The sequence below is a fragment of the Ovis aries genome, chromosome 25, assembly GCF_016772045.2.
Source record: "Ovis aries strain OAR_USU_Benz2616 breed Rambouillet chromosome 25, ARS-UI_Ramb_v3.0, whole genome shotgun sequence".
Classification (NCBI taxonomy): domain Eukaryota; kingdom Metazoa; phylum Chordata; class Mammalia; order Artiodactyla; family Bovidae; genus Ovis; species Ovis aries.
In genome coordinates, this window is record NC_056078.1 from 43,187,718 (window position 1) to 43,213,750 (window position 26,033).

A 26,033-nucleotide genomic window follows, 5' to 3' on the forward strand; every position below is an offset into this window, starting at 1 on the left:
TTTGAGGCCTTCCTGACAGGTATAAAAGTGTCTTTCATATGCCCTCACACTTGACTGGTGGTTGGCCTGGGTCTAGAAGTCTTCCCTCAAAAGTCTGAAGACAGCTGACCACTGACTTATGTACGCAGCGTTGCTGACAGGACCCTAGTGCTAGTCTAATACTTAGGGCTTGATAGTAAGGTGGTTTGTTTTTAATTTGGTTGTTTCTGGAGACTTTACAGATTCTTGTCTTAGTTTTTAGATGTCTGAGATTTCACGTGCATGAGTTTTTCCTGATGTCTGGTGTGTCTACTTGTTTTCAAGTCTCAACATTTTCTATAGCTCAGGGATTTTATTTAAAAAATTAATCTCTGCATTGTCTCTATTCTCTTATCACGATAATTCTTTTGGATGGTTGGTCCCCTAGACAAAGCCTGCATTTTGATTTTTTTTTTCATTTTTAACCATTTAAAAACACAGAAAAGTGAATATATACAAAATACATTACACAGAGCAAATCACTGTGTAAACTGTTGCCCACATTAAGAAACACGAGCCCAGAGCTCAGTCCTGCTTCCTGCCCTTCCCCAGTTATTACCGCTCTTCTCTGAAGGGAGCCAAAAAGTTCATTCAGATTTTTTTGTACCGTGTTACAGAAAAACCCGAACGGTGTGGCCAACCCGGTATATGCCTGTGCGACAACCCTTCCCTCCGCTGTCGGCGGACGTCTGGGTGGTTTCTGAGCATTACACACAGCCCTGCTGGGGACGTTGGCACGTGCGGCTCTTGGAGCACGCCTACACGTTTCTTTGGAGTCTGTGCCTAAGAGCGGAGTTGCTGGATCACAGACCTATTAGATGAGAGTAATGAGTTTTCCAAAGTAGGTTTTACCAGTTTATCTCTACTCGTAACAGTTTAAGGGTTCCCCTCAGTCTAAACTCCATCACACACAGGGTTCGTTCGCTGGACATTTGCTGCGCCTCTGTGCGGCCAGGTGTCAGCTGCTGCCCTAAAGGCTGTGGGCGTCGCGCGCTTTCCTGGCGTGCTCACTTTCTAGAGAAGGGAAAGGGCAGGAGGACACACGCCACGTGGAGCGCTGGCCTTAGGGTGTGAGCGGCCACGCGGGCCGTCGTGGCGACGCACTGTAGACCCGCTGCTGAAACAGCGCGCTCTGCCAGGTGGAAGCCGGGAGGCTGAGGCCAAGGAGCTGGCGGGGCTGGTCGCCTGTGAGGCCTCTCTCCGCGGCGCCCAGATAGGGGCCTGCTCCCTGAGTCCTCACGCTGTCCTCCCTCTGTGGGCCTCTGTCCTCCTCTTACGAGGACGCCCACGCATAACGCACGAGGGGCCACCCGAATGACCGTACTGTAACTTAGGCACCTTTTTAAAGGGCCTTTTTTAAATACAGTCACATTCAGAGGTACTGGGACTTAGGGCTTAAACATGTAAATTTTAAAGAGACATAATCGAGACCATAATGAATAGACGCTGCTCTGATGTGGTAGCACATTAAGCCCGCAAAGCTCAGCGGCTTAACACAACAACGTTTGCTCTTCACGCCTGCAGCTCCTCAGGCAGCTGCCTGCCGGGTGGGGTGACCCGGTGATTCAGGCTGTTTCTGTTGTACGGCCTGCTGGTGCAACACGTGACCCCTGAGATCGCTGCAGCAGCAGCAGAGAGCTGGAGGCGTGCACGGTGGCTCCAGTATGCTTTTCGTAGAAGCATAGACCCTCCTTCTGTTCACAGCCCGCTGGTCGGAGCTAGGCGTATGGCCCTACCTAATTGTAAGAACTGTGGGGGTGGGGAATGGATAGTTCATGAGCTGGAAATGTCTCAGCCACAGATGGTAGTAAGTGCTAAGACAGAAACCAATCTAAGAAGGGTGACAGATATGAGTGCTGTTTTAAAAAGGGTGGTCACGTACAGTCACCATGAGAAAGTTAACATTTAAGGAGAGTCACAAAGTGAAGAAATGGGGAGAAAGTGTTCCTTGCCTGAGGTAATGAAGAAAGGAGGGCAGACAGAATGGAAGCCACAATCACAGAGAACTAACCACCCTGATCCCTTGGATCACAGCCTTGTCTAACTCATGAACCTATGAGCTGTGCCCTGTGGGGCCACCCAGCACGCGGGTCGCGGTGGAGAGGTCTGACAAAACGTGGTCCACTGGAGGAGGGGATGGCGAACCACTCCAGTATTCTTGCCTTGAGAACCCCATGAACAGTATGAAAAGGCAAAAAGGCAGGACACTGAAAGGTCGGTAGGTGCCCAGTATGCGGAGAAAGAGCGCCAGCGTTGGAAAAGACCTTGATTCTGGGAAAGACTGAAGGCAGGAGGAGAAGGGGACAGCAGAGAATGAGAGGCCTGGATGGCATCACCAGCTCGACGGACATGAGTTTGAGCAAGCTCCTGGGGTTGGTGATCGACAGGGAAGCCTGGTGTGCTGCAGTCCATGGGGTCGCAGAGTCGGACACGACTGAGCGACTGAACTGAATGAAGAAATACCAGAGGGGCCTGGGGGCTGGAGCAAAGCAAGTGAGGCAGATGACAGGAGATGAAGGGCTGTTTCCTGGAGCGGTCTACAGGCAAGAACTTTGGGCTTTATTCTGCATCGAGAAAACTGGGTTTAAGTTTCGAAAACTCATACTGGGGATGGTGTAGAAACAGAATGTAGGATGGAAGTCAGGAAACGGAAAGGTATAGCAGTCCATGGGAGGAACCATGGGGCTGCGCTGGGTGGGGCTGCAGCATTCTCCTGGGCGATCTGCACCCTCTCCCGAAACCAACAGCAGCATCTCTCCTCCTCAGCTTTTTTTTTTTTTTAAATTAGGCTATGAATCACTGGAGGAGAAATTCCACATGCTTCAAACAAGTCTACCAAGCTAACCATATCTGTGTGCTCACCAGCCCTTGTTTACCTATCCACAGATGACTGACCCCTTCTTTGACTCTCCTGCACCACTTTCCTTATCACTGGGCCCTTTCTATTAACATATAAATATTTAAACAGAAAACCTTCTGCCTGCTGTTGTGCCGTTCCCCTGCTTCTCTCTACAACAAAAACCTGCTACTTGCTGTCACCATTCACTACCTCGAAACTCAAACTTGAAAAACACCAAGCTTGTATCCCTAGCACTGTCTTTTTAAAAAATTTTTATTTTAATTGGAGGCTACTTACTTTACAATACTGTGCTGGTTTTTGCCATACGTTGACATGAATCAGCCACGGGTGTACACGTGTCCCCCGTCCTGAACCCCCCTCCCACCTGCCTCCCCACCCTATCCCTCAGGGTTGTCCCAGCCTAGCACTGTCTTAAATGCTCTGTTCTCAAGCTCTCAACAGACTGTAGTACTGCCAAACCCAAAGGTCGGCTTTCACTGTACTCAGCTTCTCAGGATCAGGGGCACACCCGAAGCCCTTTCCTGCTCAGCCTCTCAGGACCAGGGGCACACCCGCAGCACTCTCCTCCTTCAGGCTTTAGGATTCCCCTCTTTTGTTTCCCCTCTTACCTCTGGCTGCTCCTAACTTTCCTTTGCTGGTCTTCTCATTTCTAAAGTGCCACATGACTAGCCTTTGGATTTCTCTTTTGCCAGAAATTATGTAGTTAATGTCCTTAGTCAGCAACTTTCAGTGATTTTCAAACTGTAGGACACAACCAGGACTCAGTTAAAAAATCAATTGAGTTGCGAGCAGAAGTTTTAAAAAAAAAAAACCCAACAAAATAAAAGGAGGGTAAATTTGCTTCTTGAAACTTTTAAGTTATACACATGTATTTGGTCAGTATGGAAAATATACTTTTATTCTGGACTGAGGTCAGAAGTTATCAAAGTCAGTGCTCTGTGTGATCCCATTCAATCCTGTGTCTTTCTTTAATACACTGACCAATCAATTTTTACCTCTGTGTGTCTCCCAGAATTCCACTATCTTATAATCCGTTGCTACCTGTACTTCTCCATTTCAATGTCTATTAGGCATGCAGAGTTTAACTGTTCAGAATCAAATTATTGACTTCCCTCCAAAACTGCAGCTATCCCTTCTTCTCTATCTAAATGACAGTTCTCTTCCTTTGGTTGTTCAGGTCTGGAACCTTCCCATCATCCTTCACTCTGTTCTTTCACGTCCACCTCTAATCAGTCTGAAAATCCCAGTTACTCTATATTTGAAATATACCAAACAACATGTGAAAGAAACTTGTCACCAGTGTACTACAGGAAGTTCAAAATCAAGAAGGAATAGGCAAATAGTATGATGAAACCATGGACTTTGTAATTATTAATAAAAGACACTTAGAATCAGGAAACACAAAGCTTCAGAGCTTTGCAGCACCTTCGCAGGTTACTGTGTCCCCTCTCTGAAAGTCCCCATTATTCCTTTATAGTCATCATTCTGCTGCTTGTATAGCCACTGTATTAGATGAAATGCTGCTATAGAGTTATACACAATTGCAGTATATCTTATATCTTGTTTGCAGTGAAACATTAAAAAACTAGAAATGGTTACACGTGTTTAACCATTTGGTGGATGGTCAGGTTTGACTGGCTGTTGGGGTAACACTGGTCATCTGGCTCAGGATTGACCCTTTGCCCACAACTCTAGAAAAGAGTAGGCGATGCCTCTCTGTGGGTTTAGGCAATGGAAAGCTAGTATATTAGGAGTCCCCATCACTACAGACAGACTTGGAATTGTACTCCCTTTGGAGTGAGCACCTGGTCACCCATACTTTCCTTACCAGCAAAATCCCATTCTAGGTGCAAAGACTTCTTTCCGGATATGCTTACAATTTCCTTGCTCGTACTCTTGTCCTCAACCCCAGTCCCTGCATGCCGAGTCGCTTCAGTCCCGTCTGCCTCTGTTACCCCACAGGCTATAGCACGCCAGGCTCTTCGGTCCATGGAATTATCCTGGCAATAAGACTGGAGTGGGTTGCCATTTCCTCCTCCAGGGTTATCTCACCGATCCAGAGATCAAATCCACATCTCTGCATTGACAGGAGGATGCTTTACCACTGAGCCACCGGGGAAGCCCCCAGCTCCAGTCCATGTGGCGAGAATCCAGACCTAGGACCTGGATATATTCAAGTTGTCAGCTCCCATTCCCTTGGGACTCTGATCTACCCTACTAGCCTCTTGCCAAAGGCCTATAATATGATTGGCATTTAATGGGCACTGTATGTGCCGGGCACTTTAAAGTGGTGTGCCAGCATTATTTTATTTCATCTTTATTCAATACGTATTTTCTTAGTCAGATGGAGAAAGGGGATCAAATGTTAAACTGCCTACACAGTAATGGGTGAGCCAGGACTTTGCTTAGCATTCACTGCCTCTGAGTACTGCCTAACAGATCCTTCTGGATCTACAAAGGTACTTTGCCACTTCCTACAGAAGAATGGCAGGGTTCCATGCCCACAGATCAGACAACTTTCTTTGCTTCCCAGATATGGTCTAGGCATAAGGAATACCAGTGGGAGACACTGTTCCTGCCTTCATGGAGCATCTGCTGCCATCGGCCAGCTGCGACACCCTGCCTTGTAACCTATTTTCCATAGCACAGGATGACATGCAGACGACTCATCACCATGTTTTGTACTCTCTGCAGTGCTGCTTTCTAGGTGTGTTGCAGAAATGAAGACGGTATTTGACCCTGTTCTATTGCCCCTGGTGGCTCAGATAGTAAAAAGTCTGCCTGCAATGCGGGAGACCTGGGTTTCACCCCTGGTCTAGGAAGATCCCCTGGAGGAGGGCATGGCAACCCACTCCAGTATGCTTGCCCAGAGAATCCCCATGGACAGAGGAGCCTGGTGGGCTACAGTTCATGGGGTCACAGAGTAGGACACGCCTGACTAGGCACACTGGGGGTAAATACTGACCTAGAGGATATTTTGAGTCCACTGTTTTGACCCTGTCAATTTGCTCATAGATAGCTAAGTATGCCAAGTGATGGGAAATAAATGGAGGAACATGATTATTCGATAGTTCACACCTTGAGAACAGAACGACTCGAATATTTAGGGGTATTTGCTCACATTTTACGCATGAATTCAGTAAGAACATAAACTATGTCTTTTACCCGGTTTATAGTGAATATTATGGGAGAACCTGTCAGTGTCTCGATCTATGCTTCTGCAAAGTCTGATCTAGGAAAAACCACCCTTGGTAAAGTAGTCACTACAACCAGAGCGACTTCGCTATAATGAGGACAGTCTGATGTGGACAGAAGCTCAACGCCAAATCAAACATTTACTCAGACATGTTTGTACTTACATATACAAAGACTAATCATGGAAAAATTGGTAATATGAAATATAATTAAAAATAAGAATCCGAAGTCCCATAAGCCATCCTCACACACCCTTTCTATGGCGGGGGAGATGGTTGGCTGCGGATCTTCATTCCACAGTAGGGAGCAAAACCAAACGACAGTTCGTTAATGAAGCTCAAATCATCATTACTTAGTCCTCTGCTCTCCGTCTGTTCGCTAGCTTTGGGTAGGTAAGGCAGTATTTTCCATTTTTCTCTCCAAGTCCTACATCGTAAAGCCGGACGGAATTCCCTCCCCATCCAAGACACGAATAATACATGCAGTCAGCCCTAGAGGTCACTGAACGACGAAGCCGGTGGTGGGAGACGCTCCTTTTCCTCGCCGGGTCGCTCAGGACGCGTCGTTTGTCGACTCTACAAACGCAGGTGACGAGGGAGCGCCGAGGACCCGCGCCGTCGCCGCGGTCGCCCGCCCCTCGAGCGCCGTCGTCGCTGGGCAACGCCTCCGCCCCGCCCCGGGCGGGCACGTGACGTGCGCGTCACGTGACGGGCCAGTCGGCGTCCTCCCGCGGAGGGGTGTAAACAGGCGCCGCGGTGGCCGAGCCGCAGCCTCTGCTGCGTCCGCGTCTCCGGCATGCTCCTGGCCGGCGGGGGCGGCCCCGCCGCGAGCTCAGCGCCCACTTGAGGTAACGCCCGCGGCCTTCAGGCCGGCGTGCCGCGCGCCGCAGCCGGTGCCGGGCGCCGTCGAGGCCGGCCGAACCCCTGGCCTGGCAGGGGGTGTGGCTGCCGCCCGTGCGGTCCGCGACAGGTGGGCGGGGCGGGGGCGGCCGTCGAGGTCGGCGCTCCGTGCCAGCCTGGGCCAGGGCGCGGCGCGGAGCCGGCCGACGGTGGGCAGCGACCCCGGCACGTGGGCCCTTCCGCCCCGGCTCTCCAGCGCCCTTGGGTCCGGCCAGGCTGGGGGCCCCGGGAGCCGTCGGGAGCGGAGGGCCCAGGGCTGCCAACGTGGAGTCGCAGTTGAAGTTCTGCCGCCGACGGGCCGTGAGACCGTGGGCAGATCAGCCCTCGCCTCCCCGAGTTCCCGCATCTGTGAAATGCAAGCCTGGACCAGATGATTTGTGAGGACCTTCCGTTTCTGACGTGTGTGGTCTCGAGAGAGACCTGCGTACATCGGCAGCTGCCAGAGAGAAAGGAGAGGTGGATAGTTTGTCCTTTAATTTCGGAATTTCTGGTTGGCTTTCAGTTTTTCATCCGACACGATTTGGATTGTTGTTCACTAGGGTGAAGTTTTCAATAGAAAACTTAGAGAAAGTCATAGTGGTGTATGTTACTCCCCGCCCCCCCCCACCCCCAGGCTTTTAGGAATGCAGCGGAACCTCCTTAAAATCGTTTGGGACCCTGATATGTCAGAAGCAAAATCTTTATCTGCCTACTGTCTGCCTCCGCCTTCCCCGGTTCCCACTACCCCAGGAGGCCCCTAGAGATCCCAGGTTGAGAAGTGCTGTTATAGAGCGACTGTTTTATGTATTTGTTCATTTGATGGGATCCCGAAGATGACCGTAATGAGTATATGAAGTTTTCTATTTTTTCCTTTGATTTTTTTCCAACTGTATGTCATGAAGTATGTTCCGCGTATGTAGTGGAAGAAGGCCCCAAATTTCCTAGAAAGACCTTTCTCTTTCCATCTTCTGTTGCATCCCCGTCCCGGGAAAGAGAGCGTGTTGTGATAGCGAGACCTCATGCCTTTCTGCTGGTTTAGCTGCTTGGGCACAGAATGGGAGTGGAGGACTTCGCGGGACTTTTATTTGAGACCAGGTGAAAGCACGAGGATATTTCCTCTGAAAAACAGGGAGGTTGGGAGAGTATAGGAAGTAAAGTCGTTAGAGCCACGGACGAATGCGAACACATTCCACACTTGGAACGCTGGGGCAAGAGCAGTTTGGATTGTGAGGTAACACAGTCCTCCTTTTTTAAGCCAAGAGGAAGTTTCCTATTATTTTGTTGTTGTTTGTCCGTTCTTTTTTAAATTTTTGTTTATTTTTTTTGACCGTGCCGGGTCTCCGTTGCTGCAGGTGGACCTCCTCTTGTTGCCGTGAGGGGGCGCGGTTCTCTAGTTGCAGTGTGGGAGCTTCTCACTGCAGCGCCTTCTCTTGTGGAGCCCGGGTTCTAGGGCGCGTGGGCTTCAGTAGGGCTTCAGCAGTTGCAGCCCCGGAGCTCCAGAGCAGAGGCTCAGTGGTTGCGGCGCCCTGGCTTAGTTGCTCTGTGTGGCATGTGGGATCTTCCCGGACCAGGGATCAAACCCGTGTCTCCTGCATTGGCGGGCAGGTCCTTTACCACTGAGCCACCAGGGAGGCCCTCCTGCTTTGTTTTTGAAGACTGAAGTTGGTAAGTGTATTAGAATTAACAGTTTGTTATTAAAAGTGGAAAACCGTAGTTGAGTCTCCCTGGGGCTTCAGTGACGTGTGTGAGAACTGGAGGTCTAATGCACCGTAAGTGGAGCCCAAGGTGACCCTCGTAGATGTGTGTTTTCTCTTTTCAAAGCAGACTCACTTCCTTGATCTTTGGCTTAAGTTTAGGCAAGTCACTTCCCTTCTCGGGGTCATAGTTTCTGCTACTAAGTGAGGAAATTGGACTGATTTTGGCTTCCCTTAGGGTTGCCAGATAAAATACAGGACACCCAGTTAAATTTGAATTTCAGTAAACAATGGGTAAATTTTTAGTCTAAGTATTGCATAGGGCTTGCTTTACTAAACATTCATTGTTTATGTAAAACTTTTGGGTCTACTGTATTTTTATTTGCTAAATCTGACAGCCTTAGCTCCAACCTTTTTGTCTTCTGCAAATTCTTTAAATTCTTTCCAGGGAGGTTTTATAGATGCATAGACAGGGGTGCATGGATTCGAGCAGTCAGGACCCCTGTCTGTTACCAGGAGCGGTGTCTAGTTCTTGAAGAATTGCACTGTTCCTAATTGGTTTCCACCCCTACCCGCCATGTAGCAATTCCCTTTCTGCTATAATCACATACTATTTAGGTTCACCTTCTTGGTGGTAAACAATTTAAAAAACTGAAAGAAAAAAAAAGTTGCTAGAATTTCTAAAAGCAACAAAATTGGGTCATGAAATGATATATACTGTTTTTTTCCCCTAGAAAAAGTACTTTACAATCCCGCTTATTCTCCAGTTATCTGACTGACTTGAAGACATTTTTCCAAAGCATTGGACTGCTCCAGCAGTAAATAACCCTTCAGGAAGTCCTTAGGGCTTTTGGTTTGGCCGCCTGTGAGTATGGAAGTGACCAGTATAGGCACTGTAGACATTTAGTTTTAACTGTTTATCGGTTTTGTGTTTGTTTTATTTTGAAGATTTTCAACGTTGAAATTCTTTTTCAAGGAGTATAATTTTTAACTCTTCATTTTGAGGATAAAAAAAAAAAAAAAAAACAAACCCGACTAGGCCTGATCTAGTTTCTCTGCTCAACTCACTCTGAAATTCCTGAAGTTTCTAGTTCATGTTTTCATTTAATAGCCAATAACAGCAGAAGCATGAGCGCCGCCTTTGAGCCAGGCTGATGTGAGCAGTGTTCTAGTTCTTCAGCGGCTTAATCTGATAGAGGAGTGTAATCATGTGCAATCCAGGGATAATGTGATGAGGGCCTTGAAGTGGTACACATGCTGTGGAAATTGGGAGGAAGATCAGTACCCAGCAGGTTAGACTGCACGGCAGAGCTTCCCGGAGGAGGTGGGATTTAATCCGAGTCGTGGAGGTTAAGGTGGGGTCAGGAAGACAGGCTTGCAGAAGGGTGGGAAGAGGCTGGAAAGGGCAGGGGAATCATCTTCTCAGTTCTACAAAGCATACACTTTGTTGGATTGAAAATAGTTGATAATTTTGTTCACATGCAGTTTTGACTCGCTGTGATGCTTGTCCTCTGCGGTGAGTTTATCAGCATGGTGCTGCTTCAGTGAGTGTCTCTATTACAAAGACCTTCAGATGTCAGTGTAGCTCTTTGGGAAAATGTTTATGAAATACGTCACTCATGAAACCATATGAATGAGGAACTCACAGTGAGTTTTGAAATTGTATTTTAAATGAAGACATGTTTCAAAAAATTGTAAGGATTTTCTCTGTTTTTCTTACTTTTTAAAAAATGCAAGAGTTTTATATTTACTAACCTTAGAAGATACCTGAGATACTGTTGTTTGAAAAGTGTGGACCATAGAAGTTTTCTCATGTTTTCTTTTTGAAAGTTTTATGGTTTTAGGTCATATATTCATATATTTAAATTTGTGATCTATTTTAGGGGGCTGATGGAGGTGTGTGGTGTGAGGTAATGGGTTTGGGTTCATTATTTTCCTTTATGGATACACAGTTGTTTCTGTATTATTTGTTGAGAGGATTATCCTTTCCCTGTTGAATTTCTCCGTCCTTTGCCCACTGAACTTCATTTCTGTTGGGACTTAGCTGGCAACACATGTGTGTGGTCGTTTCTGGGCTGTTTCCTCTTGATTTGTCATGTCCTGGTGGCTCAGAGGTTAAAGTGTCTGCCTGCAGTGTGGGAGACCTGGGTTCGATCCCTGGGTCGGGAAAATCCCCTGGAGAAGGCAACGGCACCCCACTCCAGTGTTCTTGGCCTGGAGAGTCCCATGGACGGGGGAGCCTGGTGGGCTGCAGTCCACGGGGCCGCACAGAGTCGGGCACGACAGAGTGGCCTCCCTCTCTCTTCCTTTCTGTATGTCAGTGCCGTACTGTCCGCCTGACTGTGGCTCTGTGTATGGTTTGAAATTGGTCAGTATAAATCCTCCAGCTTTGTTCATTATTTTCAAAACGGTTTCAGGTATTTTAGGTTGTATGTATTTTCATAAATATTTTAAAATCGGCATGTTAGTTTCAAAAACTTCTTGGAATTTCAGTTGCAATTGCCTTGAGTTTCTGGATCAATCTGTAGAAAATTGCTACCATGATAGTGAATTTCCCAATCTGTCATTTATTTGATTCTTTAATATTTTGCAACATGGTTTTAGTTTTTTAGTGTACACAGGTCCTATACATGTTTGGTAAGATTTATATCTTTAATATTTTATGGGTTTTGATGTCATTATAAATGGATTTAAAAAGTAATTGTCCACTTTTTCATTGCTAATATGTAAAAATGCAGTCCGTTTTTCAGGATTTTCTATGTATATAATCATTGAATAAAGACAGTTTTACTAATTCATTTCTGCTCGTTACTTCTTGCCTTCCCTCCTGCCTTTCTCTTTTTTTCTTTTTTGCCTGAGTGGCTAAACCTGGCTAGAACCTCAAGTCCAATATGATGATAGAAGTGGTAAGCAGACATCCATATTTTGTTTCCAGTCTGAGGGGTAAACATTCAGTCATATACATGATACAAAATAAAGCACTAACAATAAATTTTTTACTGTTAAATTAGGCTTAATAAAAATTAAAAGCTTCTGTGCTTTAAAGGTTTAACTTTCTGTACCGTTTGAGGGCTTCCCAGGTGGCTGCCAGAGCAGGAGACGCAGGAGGCTAGGATTCACTCCCGGGTCAGGAAGATCCCCTGGAGGAGGAAATGGCAACCCACTCCACGGTTCTTGCCCGGAGAACCCCATGGACAGAGGAGCCTTGCGGGCTACAGTCCATGGGGTCGAAAAGAGTCGGACACTGTCGAGCAACTGAGCATGTACGCATGTACTGTTTTAAGAAAAGGGAAACATAAGCTCCAGTGGGGAACAAGTATTTGCAATTCATATATCTGACAAAGAACCTTCACCCAGGGTGTGGAAAGGGCCTCCGTAATCACCAGTGGGCTTCCCTGGTGGTTCAGTGGTAAAGAATCCACCTGCCAAGGCAGGAGACATGGGTTTGATCCCTCGTTTGGAAAGATTCCCCTGGAGAAGGAAGTGGCAACCCACTCCAGTATTGTTGCCTGGAAAATCCTATAGACAGAGGGTCCCGGCAGATTACAGTCCATGGGGCTGCAAAAAGCTGGACGTGACTCAGTGGCTAATCAACAGTGAGAAGGCAGACAATGCCCAAATCACAACGCTGGTGAAAGATTAGGACAGACCGTTCACGGAAGAAGACATTTAAATTTTTTGATAGGCACTTTAAAAATCCTCAACGTATCTAGTCATTTATGGAAATGCAAATAGAAATGAACAGCTGTTTGCCTACAGGAGTGGTTAAAATCTATAAGACTGACAATAGCGAGTGTCGGTCAGGATGCCGAGCTACTAAAGCTCGCGTGAACTGCTAGGAGGGGTGTGTGATGGTGCAGAAGCTGACAGCAGGGCAGTTTCCTGTTCAGGTTACGTGTACTCTGTGGCCCAGCAGTTCCATCCCTGATTACAAAGTGAAAACTTAATGTCACAAGTTACTTACACCTCAGTGTTTAGAGATCAAAACTGGAAATGTGCCAAATGTCTATTAATGAGTATACAAATAAGCACTGCTCAGCACTGTAAAGGGGACTATCAATAGTATAAATTTTATGCTGACAAAAGCCCCACACAAGAGAATGCACGCTGTATAATTCCGTTCACATTGGTCCTAAGCCAGCAAAACTAATCTCTAATAAAGCAGATTAATGACTGCTTGCAGTCAGAGGCGAGGGAATTGACTGCCAAGGCGCAGGAAAGCGCTTTTCATGGTGATGAAAATGTTTGGTCTGAATTTTGATTGGGTAGTTGTTACACTACGTACACTTTTGTCAAAGCTTTTCCGACACTTAATGTGGGTTCATTTCATGTAAAATGTAATTTAATGCACTTGAGTTTTAAAAAGCAGGGGTCTAAACAGCATTTATAGAATAAGCAAATATATCTGCGTATATAATGATTTTATTTAGAATACTTTAATGTGTAAACATAGGTACATGAAATGTCCTGAAGCATGTTCAGGTTGTTACCAGTTGTGTCTTGATGGTGGATTTTTAGGTGATTAAAAAAATGATTGGACTTTCATATATTATTTGAATTATTTTTTCAATGAACTTATCTTGACAAAAGAAAAGGAAGGATTTTTTTTGTCTGGTAGATATTTTATTCCTGGATGATTTTGTCCTCTAAATACTGAATAAACATTGTAATAATTCTCAGCTATGTTTTAGAATTTAAACACTATTACTCTGTAGTCAGTACCAGTTAGGACCAAAACCTTACGTTGCCTTCAATATCCCTTGGTCTCCCCTTCACCCCATCCTCTTACCTCCCCACAGACATGACTGCTACTCTTAAGATCTGTGTTTATTATTTCTTTTTTTGAGATAGTTTGACCGCCTCTCTAAGCTTTGCGGTTTCTCTGCATGCCCTGTTGAACTCACTCGCTAGAATTGTACTGGGTGTGCGCTTCTGTCACTTGCTTTCTTGTCCGGCACAGTATGACTTGCCGTCTGTATCTTCATGTGTGGTTGTGGGTCGTTGATGTTTCGTTGTTGTATTGCATTATTTTATATGAATATTCCAAGGTTTTACCTTTATGCTTTTGATAGGTCGTTGTTTTTTGTTGTTGTTGTTGTGAGCGGTGATGATGTGAACATTTTGTGTGTGTCTTCTGGTGCGCATGGACAAGACTTTCTCTGAATATATAATTACTTCTAACCATAGGGGCTGGGTTGTAGGGTAAAGCATTTCTTCAGCTTTTCTAGAAGTATTTGTTGTTTATTGAACTCTAATGAATTACCACAAACTTTAGAGGCTTAAACCAAGACATGTTTTAATCTCATAGTTCTGTAGGTCAGAAGTGACTTTGGCTTGCTGGGGTTGTCTGCTTTTTGTCTTAGAAGGCTGGAGTCAAGTTGGGTGGGTGAGTGCATGCTGAGTCGCTTCAGTCGTGTCCGGCACTGTGTGACCTGTGGACTGCAGCCCTCCAGGCTCCTCTGTGCCTGGGATTCTCCAGGCAAGAACACTGGAGTGGGGTGCCATGCCCTCCTCCAGGGGGTCTTCTGGACCCAGGGATGGAGCCCTCCTCTCTCGCGTCTCCCGCATCAGCAGGTGGGTTTTTTCCCACTAGCGCCACCTCGGAAGCCCCCAGGTTGGGTACGTTTGTTCGTAATTAATTGAACTCTTCCCCTATAATTAGTGAATAGTTAGTACGCGCTGACGTTTCTCTTTTTTAACAGTGTCGCACTGACCATTCTTGTGTAAATGCCTTTGAACATTTGTGGGCGTGTTCTTGTGGTATAGAATGGTGCAGGTGGGATTGTCTGGCTAAGGGGATTTAAATTGAGTAGTGGTGGTTGTGTTAGTTTTTATTTCTTCTGCATTTCCCCTGATAATGTTGATTTTTTTCCCCATTTTTTTTGCCCATACTATCTATTGCCAATCTCTTTATTTTTCTGTATTTTAAAATTAATGTTTAAATTTTTATCACAGTAATACTTGGATATTGTTTAAAAGTAGTAAGCATAAATGCTTGTAATGAAAAACAGAGGCACCTTTTGCTTTCTTGTTTGTTATGGTGGTTGCCTCCATACTCCATAACTTAATGCCTATCTCACTGTTAGTGACTCATCAGCTTTAAATGCTATGCATTGCTGTCCTGTTTTGAGAATGTGGGCGTCCTAAACTCTCCTCACTTACCTTTTCTCCATTTCAGTTGTGGTTACAGTCCTGTTTTTATTGAAATCAATAATTAGTATTTGCTGCTGCTGCTGCTGAGTCGCTTCAGTCCGACTCTGTGCAACCCCATGGACTGCAGCCCACCAGGCTCCCCCGTCCCTGGGATTCTCTAGGCAAGAACACTGGAGTGGGTTGCCATTTCCTTCTCCAGTGCATGACAGTGAAAAGTGAAAGTGAAGTCGCTTAGTCGTGTCTGACTCTTCGTGACCCCATGGACTGCAGCCCACCAGGCTCTCCTGTTCCTGGGATTCTCCAGGCAGGAGTGCTGCAGTGGGCTGCCATCGCCTTCTCCAGTTAGTATTTAGTCACTGACAGCTCTTTTTTAACTGTAGTCTGTGACTGCATGTCTTTTCTTCAGCTCAGTTCAGTCGCTCAGTCGTGTCCGACTCTTTGAGACCCCATGGACTGCAGCAGGCCAGGCTTCTCTGTCCATCACCAACTCCCAGAGGTTGCTCAAACCCACGTCCATTGAGTCAATGATGCCGTCCACCCATCTCATCCTCTGTCGTCCGCTTCTCCTCCTCCCTTCAACCTTTCCCAGCATCAGGGTCTTTTCCAGTGAGTCAGCTCTTCACATCAGGTGGCCAAAGTGTTGGAGTTTCAGCTTCAGCATCAGTCCTTCCAGTGAATATTCAGGACTGATCTCCTTTAGGATGGACTGGTTGGATCTCCTTGCAGTCCAAGGGACTCTCAGGAGTCTTCTCCAACACCACAGTTCAAAAGCATCAGTTCTTCAACACTCAGCTTTCTTTATAGTCCAGCTCTCACAACCATACATGAGTATGGGAAAAAATAGCTTTGACTAGACGGACCTTTGTTGGCAAAGTAGAGTTATCACCTCACTTCACATACATCGCTCTCTTCATAAACCTTCTTGTAGACGAATTATCCCTTTTGACAGATGCCGCAGCGCATCTCCCTGTCAGTCTCTGCCCTCTTCTGGGTGGTCTTCCTCATGGAGCCTTTCACCGTCTTGCTTGAATGTGAGTCTGAATTCTCTGGCCTTACTGCTCAGGGCCTGTGGGAGGCCTTTGCTTGGGGTCATTCAGTTTCTCCAGAGAATCATCTGTCCTCCCCTTGTGTATTCGTCTTGGTGGCTGAAGGCTCTTGCTCCTCACAGAGTGTTCCATAGACTGTCCCCACTGGCATCATCTCTGTGCTTGTTCAAGATGTAGGATCTCAGGCCTCATCCTGGACCTGCATCGGAACAAGATGACTTACTTGCAGCAACATTTTTGAAAGTGCTGGCCTGTGCTATGGCAACAGCGACAATAGCAACAAACTTGTTTGTGCTGCAAAGTCTAAGGCAAGTTGGATGGAACCCCTCCCTCTGTAGCCACGCCACCTGACTTTGAGGATGGCAGTGGAAGAGAGCTGGGGGAGCCCAATGAATGTTCTTAAAGGCCAGATCTGGAAGTGGCTAGTGTTACTCTTCCCATGTCATATTTGTCAGAAATCAGTCACAGTAACTCTGACATAATTGCAAGTCAGACTGGCAGATGTAGCCTTCTGATTTTCCAGGAACAGGGAACAGTGTAGTGGACAAGTAGCCCTGAGGTTTCTTCAGTTGTCCGTCCCGGTCCCCAAACCCTTTCATTCTCAGTTCAAAGTATGGGCGCACCTTGGACACATTGTGTCTTCGGTTCTAGACCAAGGCAATAAAGGAAACGTTGAGATAAAGCAAATCACTTTTTTTTTTTTTTTTTTTGGTTTCCCAAAGCACATAAAGGTTATGTGTATGCTGTACTGTAATCTGTTAAGTATACCGGAGCATACTCATAATACTATGTCTAAAAACAATTTACATTCCTTAATTTAAAAATAACCTGGTGCTAACATGTGCTCACCATCGTCTGAGCCCCCAGTGAGTCACAGTGTTTTTCCTGGTGGAGGGTCTTGCCTTGATGCTGATGGCTGCAGCTGACACCGATGGAGGCATCTGTGAAGGCTGGACTGGCCGTGGCAGTTCCTTAAAATAAGACAGCAGTGAAGCTTGCTGCTTTGACCGACTCTTCCTCCCATGAGCCATTTCTCTGTAGCGTGCAGTGCGGTTGGATGGTGTTTCATCCGCAGGAGAACACCTGCCAAAACTGAAGTCCATCCTCTTAACCCTTTGCCTCTGCTTCGTCAGCCGAGTGCATGTAACATTCTAAATCCTTCACTGTCATTTCAGCAGCTCGGCTTCATCTTCACCGGGAGCAGACTCCATCTCAGGATACCACTCTCTGCTCATCCGTAGAATAACTCTTCCATCAAGTTTCATCATGCGTGTGTGCTAGTCACTTCGGTCGTGCCTGACTGTGCACCGCGTGGACTGTAGCCTTCCAGGCCCCTCTGTCCGTGGGCTCTCCCAGGCAGGAACACTGGAGTGGGCTGCCGTCTCCTCCTCCAGGGGCTCTTCCTGGCCTGTGGATCGGACCCCAGTCTCCGTCTCCTGTGTCAGCAGGTTGGTTCTCCACCGCTAGGGTCACCTGGGAAACCCCTGTCGACTTCCAAACTTCCCTTAATTTTGATAAAGTTGATCAGCTTCCAAATGCCCCTTAATTCTTCCCATGAATCATGAATGTTTTTAGTGATGTCTAGAATGATGAGATCCTTTCTAGAAGGTTTTCAGTTTTGCCCAGATGTAGCAGAGGAATCACTGTCTGTGGCTGCTGTCGCCTTCTGAGATGTATTTAAGTAATGAGATATAAAGGTCAGAAGGACTCCTTAATCTGTGAGCTGCAGAATGGATGTGCTCATGGTCATGAAGACAGCAATAGGGTAGTCTCCTCACAGTGAGTCCCCCCCAGTGCTCTTGTGTAGCCAAGTGTGTTGTCAGTGAGCAGTAATTTCGAAAGGGGTCTCTTTTCCTAGACACTGGGCCTCGGTGGGCTTGAAATCTGTAGTGATGTGTCGTGAAGCGATGTGCTGCCGCCCGGGCTTTGCTGTTCCATTCATAGAGCGCAGGCAGAGGAGACGCAGCATAATTCTCAGAGACCGTGGGATTCTCATAGTTGAGCGCTGGCTTTCACTTAAAGCAACCAGCTGCCGTAGTCCCTAATGGGAATGAGTCTGTCCTTTGACGTTTTGAAACCAGGCATTGACTTCCTTCTAGCTGTGAAAGTTTTGGATAGCATCTTCTTCCAATATAATGCTGTTTCATCTTCATTGAAAATCTCTCATTTAGTGTAGCAGCCTCATTAATTATCTGGATTAGGCTTTGGCTTAAGAAAATGTGGCTAGTTTGATCTTCTATACAGACCACTAAAACTTTCTCCATGTCAGCAGTAAAGATATTTCTGGTTGATTCAGAGTACCAGTAGCCAAACATATTTTTGGTTTTTGCGAGCAACAGCCAATAGTAAATAATAGCCAATAGAAAATGAAGTTTCATTTTCCAGTTGTTCCCCAGACGGTTTTAAAGTCATCACGTGCGTGATCTGTTTTCTGAATTATAGCCGTCAGCAGATTCTGTAACTGTCTTCTCAGTCACCAGAAGTGGACCATCATCTTTTCATTTTCTGTCATGAAGCTTATCACTGCCTACAAAATGGTGACTAGGAAAACGCAGCTTCTTGAGGTTTTCATTATGATAGCACCCCACTTCTGGTAGCGGTTTCTTTTGGGGAGGTGGCCAGAGTACCAGTTGTTTTTTATCTTTATTTTTAGCCAATATTTTTACTACTACTCATAACCTGAGGCACAAGCTCTTTGGCATCTTATAGATAAATTAGCTCATTATTTATCTATTATTTCATATACTTTTTATTATGGCTTTCTCCATCTTGCTAATTTAATTACTATTCCCATATTTTCTGTCTTTAAAGAATAGCTGAAATAATTTTCATCTGCTTGAATGGTCTCTTCCCTCATTTGTGGCCTTCTGATTTGTCCTTTTTCTTTCCTTTTTAAAAATTTTAATTTTTCATTTTGAGGTAAATGTAGGTTGATATGCAATTGTAAGGACTAACGTAGAGAGCTCCTGTTTGAGAGATCCAGTTTTCCCCGAAGTTGACGGCTCGGAAAGTCTTAGTACAATGTCACGCCCGTGGCGCTGACATCTGCGGAGCTCAGACGCAGACTCTCTGTCGTCACAAGGACCCTGTATGTTACTCTCTGTAGCTTCCGCTGCGCCCGCTGGCTCTTAGCCTCTGGCAGCCTCGGATCTCTGCTCCCACTTCTGCATTTTGTCTTTGCAGGGATATTCTGTGAATGGAATTTATACATTATGTGACCTTTTCAGGTAGGCTTTTATCACTCAGCAGAATCCTCTGGAGATTGATCGTGGTGGTTTCATGTCCAAATAGTTCTTTTTTATTCCTTTTTTATTTCCAGGTAGTATTCTGTGATCTGAATGTGCCAAAGTTTGTTGAATCACTCACCTGCTGAAGAACACCTAGTTGAATGACGCTGTTGCTGACATTTGTGTGCAGGTTTCCCTGTAATCATATTACTTCATTTCTCTGGTATAAAAGTCTGGAGTGCAGTAGCTGGGCTGTATGATATTCACCTGGTTTGTTTTAAGAAGTTGCCCGAGTGTTTTCCAGAGAGGATGTACCATCTCACATCCCTACCGGTGCTGAAAGGATGACTCAGTCTCGCCTTGCCCTTGCCCACATTCTGGTGTTGGCACCGTTTCTTACTTTGGTAGTTCTGGTAGGTATGTAACGCTGCTTCACTGTGGCTCTCAGTGGCTTCTCCCTGATCGCAGAGTCGGCCGGCACTGAGTGGGTGCACGGCGACAGTGGCCAGTGAGATGGGACAGGCGCTGCTGTGTCTGCCACGTGTCTGTGCTCTCCGTGAAAGTCTCTTCCTGTCCTTTGCCCACTAACTAATCGGGTTTTTGTTGTTAAGTTTTGAGAGTCCTTTATATACAGTAAAGGACTAAGAGTCGGACACGACTGAGCGACTTTATTTTCCCTTTCACTTTTCACTTCATGCACTGGAGAAGGAAATGGCAACCCACTCCAATGTTCTTGCCTGGAGAATCCCAGGGACGGGGGAGCCTGGTGGGCTGCCGTCTATGGGGTCGCACGGAGTTGGACATGACTGAAGCGACTTAGCAGCAGCAGCAGCAGCAGCAGCAGTCCTTTGTCAGTGATTTGCAAATATTTTCTCTGACTCTGTGGCTTACCTTTTCACCCTTTGAAGTTCAGTTTATAAATTTTTCCAGTTGGGAATCATGTCTTTGGTGTCAAGTTTAATTACTGTCTAGCCCTGAACCCTAAAGACTTTTTAAAATGCTTTTCTCTCCCTAGAAGCTTTATGGTCTCAGGTTGCACGTGTAAGTGAATGAACTGTCTCAGTTAAGGGGTTGAAACTTCACTTGAGGTTCACTTTTTTCCCTTATTGCTCTGGTACCGTTTGTTGGAAAGTTATTTTTCCGTCATTGAATTGCTTGATCAAGCATCATCTGGGCATACTTGTGTGGGTCTGCTCTGCTCCACTGGATTGTGTGTCTGTCTCTCTGCTGGTGCCACACAGCCTTGGTTGCGGTCACTCCATGCCATCGTTCAGTAGCTGAGTCGTGTCCTACTTTTTGTGACCCTGTGGGCTGCAGCATTCCTGGGTTCCCTGTCTTTCACCGTCTCTTGCAGTGTGTTCAAACTCATGTCCATTGAGTCAGTGACATTATCCAGTCCTCTCAGCCTCTCTTACCCACTTTTTCTCCTGCCCCCAACCTTTCCCAACATCGAGGGAAGCGGAAATCTTTCCTGTGCATCAGGTGGCCAGAGCATTGGAACTTCAGCTTCAGCATCAGTCTTTCCAATGAATATTCAGGGTTGATTTCCTTTAAGAGTTTGATCTCCCTGCTGTCCAAGGGACTCTCAAGAGTCTTCTCCAGAACCACAATTTGAAAGCATCAGTTCTTTGGCACTCAGCCTTCCTTTTTTTTTTTTTTTAAATAAATGAAGAGATATTTCATGTTTATTTGAAATTCCTTAATGACATATGATATTTAACATCTTTTCATATGCTTATTTTACATCTGTATATCTTTTTTAAAATATAAATTTGTTTATTTTAATTGGAGGTTAATTACTTTACAATATTGTATTGGTTTTGCCATACATCAACATGAATCTGCCTCAGGTATACACGTGTTCCCCATCCTGAACCCCCCTCCCTCCTCCCTACCCGTACCATCACTCTGGGTCGTCTCAGTGCACCAGCCCCAAGCATCCAGTATCATGCATCGAACCTGGACTGGCTATTCGTTTCATATATGATATTATACATGTTTCAGTGCCATTCTCCCAAATCATCCCACCCTCGCCCTCTCCCACAGAGTCCAAAAGCTCTAGCTCTTATATCTGTACATTACTGCTGGAAAAACCATAGCTTTGACTATACAGACCTTGTCTTGAATTCAGCAGACTGATTTCTCCCGTTCTGTTATCTTTCAAAGGTGGTTTAGCTTTTGTCTTTCTATATACATTTAAAAATATTTGTGTCTGTGTCTACAAAAGTCTTTAAAAGAATTTAACAGGAATCTTCTTGAGTTAGTGTATTCGTTAGGGGATAATAGACGTTATCACTTTGTTGAGTCTTGTCCATGAACATAGTCATCCATTACTTTCTTATTAGTCCTCTGAGTTCTCTCACAAGCATCTGAGAGTTTTCAGCATAGATCTTTCTTACATTTATACCTAATATGCCGTTTTTTCATGATTGTGAATGATGGTGTTTTAATTTCCACGTCCTCGTTTTCATTGCTAGTGTTTAGAAGTGCAGCTGATTTTTGTATGTTTATTTTGCATCCTGCAGCTTTGCTGAATTTTGTTATTCGGGGAGGTTTTTTTTTGGTAGTTTCCTTGGGATGTTCTGTGTAATCTGAAAGTGGGTGCAGTTTTGCTTCTTCTAATCTGTGTGCCTTTTTCCCTTTTCTTGCTCTGCTGCACTGGCTAGAACTTCTGGCGCTGTATTAGATAAGAGATGCCTTTTCCCCAGTCTTAGGGGCAGAGCAGTGATTTTCTCATCATCAAGTGTAATGTTAGTCGTACTTTTTTTTTTTTTAATAGATTCTCTTTTTCAAATTAAGTATGTTCTTTTTTATTCCTATTTTTCTGAGATTTTTTTTTAAAAATAATGAATTGATGTTGAATTCTGTCATACACTGTTTCTTTGTTTGTTGGTATCATCCTATGATTTTACTCATTAGCCTCTTAACGCTGTAGATTATGTTGATTAATTAAAAAATTTTTTATTGAAGTACAGTTAATTTACAATGTTGGGTTACTTTCTGCTTGTGTATACTTTCTGTGTAACTGATTCACTCTGTATAGCAAAGTGAATCAGTTACATAGCATATAACATATATCCAGTCTTTTGAAAGATTTCCCCATACAGGTCATTACAGAGTGTTGAGCACAGTTCTGTGTGATATATAGTAGGTCCTTATTTGCTACTTATTTTATGTATTGTAGTGTGTATATGTAAGCCCCAAACTCCCTCCCTTTTCCTGATTAATTTTCAAAAATTGAAAAAGAATCTTGTATCCTTGGGATAAGCCTCACTTGGTCATGGTTTATGATTCTTTTTGTATTTACTGAATTCTGTTTGCTAATACCTTAAGGGTTTTTCTTTCTGTTCAGAGAACTTCCTTTAGCTGTTTCATCCTTTGGGAGTACATCTGCTGGTGATGCTGTCTCTTAGTTTACTTTTATCTCAAATGTCTTGATTTCCCCTTCCTCTTTGAAGGATATTTTTATTGGCTATTGGACTCTGAGTTGACAGTTCTTTTCTTTCAGTACTTGAAAACTGTTGTGTCTTTCTGACCTCTCTATATTCTGCTGAAATATATGCTGCTATTTAATTAATTTTTCCCCTATAGGAAAGGTGTGTGTTCTGTCTCATTGCTTTCAAGGCTTGTTATCCTTCAGTGTTCAGAAGTTTAACTGTTTACATTTTACTGAGGATTTCTTTGAGTTTATCCTGTTTGCTCAGATGTTTGCTCAGACTCTTGAGTCTGTAAATGTATCTTTTACCGAATTTGGATATTTTCAGCCATTATTTCAGTACTTTCCGCTCATTTCTCTCCAGTGACATGAATGTTGACTCTTGATTATAGGCCACAGGTCCCTGAGACTCTGTTCATTTTTCTTTTGCAGTTTATTTTTCTCTTTGCCATTCAGATTGGGTAGTTTCTATTTGTCTGTCTTCTGCTTTTTTCTGTCTACACCATTCTGCTGAACCCATCTCTTGGTTTTTGTATTTTGGTAATTGTATTTTTCAGTTCTGAGATTTCCTTTTGGTTCTTCTTTATATCTTTGCTGAGCCCTGCCCCCACCTTTTTTTTTAAACCAAGACATAGCAGTGGTAAGGAAGAAAGTTCCAGTTGCTTACCCAACCTCCTCTTGACACCACCCTGATGAGGATGTTGGGATGCTTGGTTATATCTTGGTGAGAGAAGATGTCTTATCTACCCTGGGTCTTTGCTGGCATGGGTAGGGATGTGACCACAGGTTTTTTCGCCGTGGTGTTGTGGCTAGTGATAGAGAATCTACCTGTTGTGCAGGAGACACAGGAGATGCACGTTTGATCCCTGGGTCAGGAAGCTCCCCTGGCGGAGGGCATGCCAACTCACTCCAGTATTTTGGCCAGGAAAATTCCATGGACAGAGGAGCCTGGTGGGCTACAGTCCACAGGGTCCCAGAGAGCCGGATGTGACTGGAGCAGCCGAGCGCAGCAGAACAGGAGCCCACGTCTGTCTGGAGGAGGCGGTCATTGTTCTTACTTTGCAGGCTGGCGCTTTCCACTCCTCTGCTTGGAACAGCAAGCTTCTCTTGGAGCTTGTGTTGCCTTCCTGATGTTTCTGGATTTGCCAATTCTTTGCCTCCACCTTTGGATTATATGGGACAAAAAGAAAACTCAGGACACTTAACAAGACGTCATTCCTTGAATCCTGAGATCCCTAGCTAGTCTGCCTTCTTCTTTCTGCCTTTGAAAGTCTTCTATTTGTTTTATATAAAATATGCAGAGCCTTTACTTGTCCTTATTGGAAAAGTACATGTACTCTAACTTCTGAGAAGTGTAAGCTGCTTCTTTTTAAGAAAATCCTTTTATTATTTTAATAGGGTCTTGGTGGAAAGGAACTTAACCTAAGTATTCAGTCAGTCCACACCTTTATTACTTCTTAATGTTTCATCGCATTTGTGTGAATTAGGCAGATTGACATGTCGTTTGCTTAGTGCTTATATATTATTCATGGCACACATCTCATGCGGAGGAGCCTGTGGGAGATAATTGAGAGCATGAAGCTTTGCCTGCCTAGGGTTTCTCAGAAAGTTCCCTGTGATAAATGAGTTCCTCCTGTGTTACTCCCCAGAAAGATTAGTTTGCTTCTTGGTGAATTTCTTCAGGGTAGTTGATGTTGAAGATGATACTGTAATACTATAACCTAATTCTTTAAGTTAAAATGACCTTTCGTTTTATGCCAGGAGGCTATAAACTGTAAATCTTTAAATTTATCTTGACTTGTTAAAAAATAATTTAAATATGTTTTTAGGAATGGTGTCTTTTAGATTAGATTATATCAAAGTGTTAGCATTTTAAAGACTCACAGGAAGTCTTAAGTTTGTTAATTCAGCTGTGATGGTGTAGGGGTGCTCCAGTGCTCACCCAGGTGGCATAGTGGCTTAAGAATCTGGCTTCTAGAGCCAGCTTCAGTGCTTACTGGAGGCCTTGGAGCTGGGTTTCTTCCGTCCATAAAGTACGAATGATCGCAGTTGCACTAGTTCATAAGGGGGTTGTGATGATGTGACTTGTTTTGAACTTGTGAAAACTGAAAATATTTTTCTATTTGATCATAAAACTTAAAAAAATGTCCATTCTACTAGTAACAGCATCTAATACAACTTGATACAGTTCTGCAGAGATTAGACTTAAGAATTAGGAAACCTGAGTTCCACTCCAAGCTTTCCTGTATAGCTGCCTGACTTTCGGCAAGCAGCCTTGCTCCATCCTTTTCTATCTTATTTTACTCATTTATAAAAGTAGGGTTGAGTTTGAACTAGTTGATCTTTAATATTCCTTCTGTTTCTTCCATTCTGGGGTTTTATTTTTGTCTCAGTGAATCATAATTGAGTTCATGAGGAGAGTGCATTTTACAGCCTGGAGAAGAAAAGGGTTTGGGGTGAGGAGGATAAGATAATTTTACAGGAACTTTTAAGTACTAATGTATTGAAAGTAATTAAGTTTGTTCTCGCAATACTGCTGATGCTGCTGCTGCTGCTAAGTCACTTCAGTCGCGTCCGACTCTGTGCGACCCCATAGACGACAGCCCACCAGGCTCCCCCGTCCCTGGGATTCTGCAGGCAAGAACACTGGAGTGGGTTGCCATTTCCTTCTCCAATGCATGCAAGTGAAAAGTGAAGTGAAGTCGCTCAGATGTGTCCGACTCTTAGCGACCGCATGGACTGCAGCCCACCAGGCTCCTCCCTCCGTGGGATTCTCCAGGCAGGAGCACTGGAGTGGGCGCCACGGCCTTCTCGTCTCGCAGCACTAATTGAGGGCAAAGCTAACGCCTGCGGATGGGAGGAGGGCCGCTCTTGTCTCAGGGTAATGGACACGCTTCTAACACTTATTAATGCTCCTGTCCAGCACTGAAATGGGCCGCCTTAAGTGCGGGATGCTTCGTAACCCTGCAGGGACGAAAGTCAAGGTCAGACTGGCAAATGATGTGTCAGAGTCAGGTCAAAATTATGTGAGTCTCAGCCAGGGATGGTGCTGGATGAGTTCTCTAACTTTCTGGCCTCCCATGGGTGGAAGTCATGACATGATAAAATTGTTAAAGTAATCAAGAAAGAAGATGCTGTAGTATGCCACAGAGGTCACTAACCTTAACTGAGTTATAATAATGGCATTTATATAGGATATATAAACTCCTTTTTATCTGCAGGTTTTTGTTGAAGTGCAGACTAAATACTTTTTGTTCTCAGTTTTGAAGATGTTGCTTCTCTTAAGTCTTATGTAGTTTTTGATGATTTGTGTGGGGAAAGGAGCACTGTTATTTTCTTCTCTTTGGATGGTCTTTGAATGTTTGCCACTTTTAAGCTAAGCTGGGAACTGTGAGTTTGGGTTCTTAGGTCCTTGAGATAGGCAGCTAAATTTGTCATCAACTATGTGGGTGCATTGCCAACTTCTGTGGAGATGTTTACCAGTCTGGGCAATTCTGATAGTGTTATCTTCTTACAGTGTCTGCTG

General features: G+C 44.9%; 1 protein-coding gene across 4 annotated transcripts in view; it reads left to right on the forward strand.

Moving 5' to 3' along the window:
• Positions 1-6,787: 6,787 nt before the first annotated feature.
• MARCHF8 (membrane associated ring-CH-type finger 8) overlaps positions 6,788-26,033 on the forward strand; it is a 111,805-nt gene continuing 92,559 nt past the window's right edge. Inside the window, exon 1 of one of the 4 annotated variants that reach the window (XM_004021569.5) lies at positions 6,788-6,920. The gene's annotated coding sequence lies outside the window, so the exon portion shown is untranslated. Of the gene's footprint in view, positions 6,921-7,066; positions 7,429-17,046; positions 17,293-26,033 lie in introns of those variants that run through there. The other 3 variants (XM_012105579.4, XM_012105575.5, XM_042241155.2) reach the window with 3 other exon arrangements.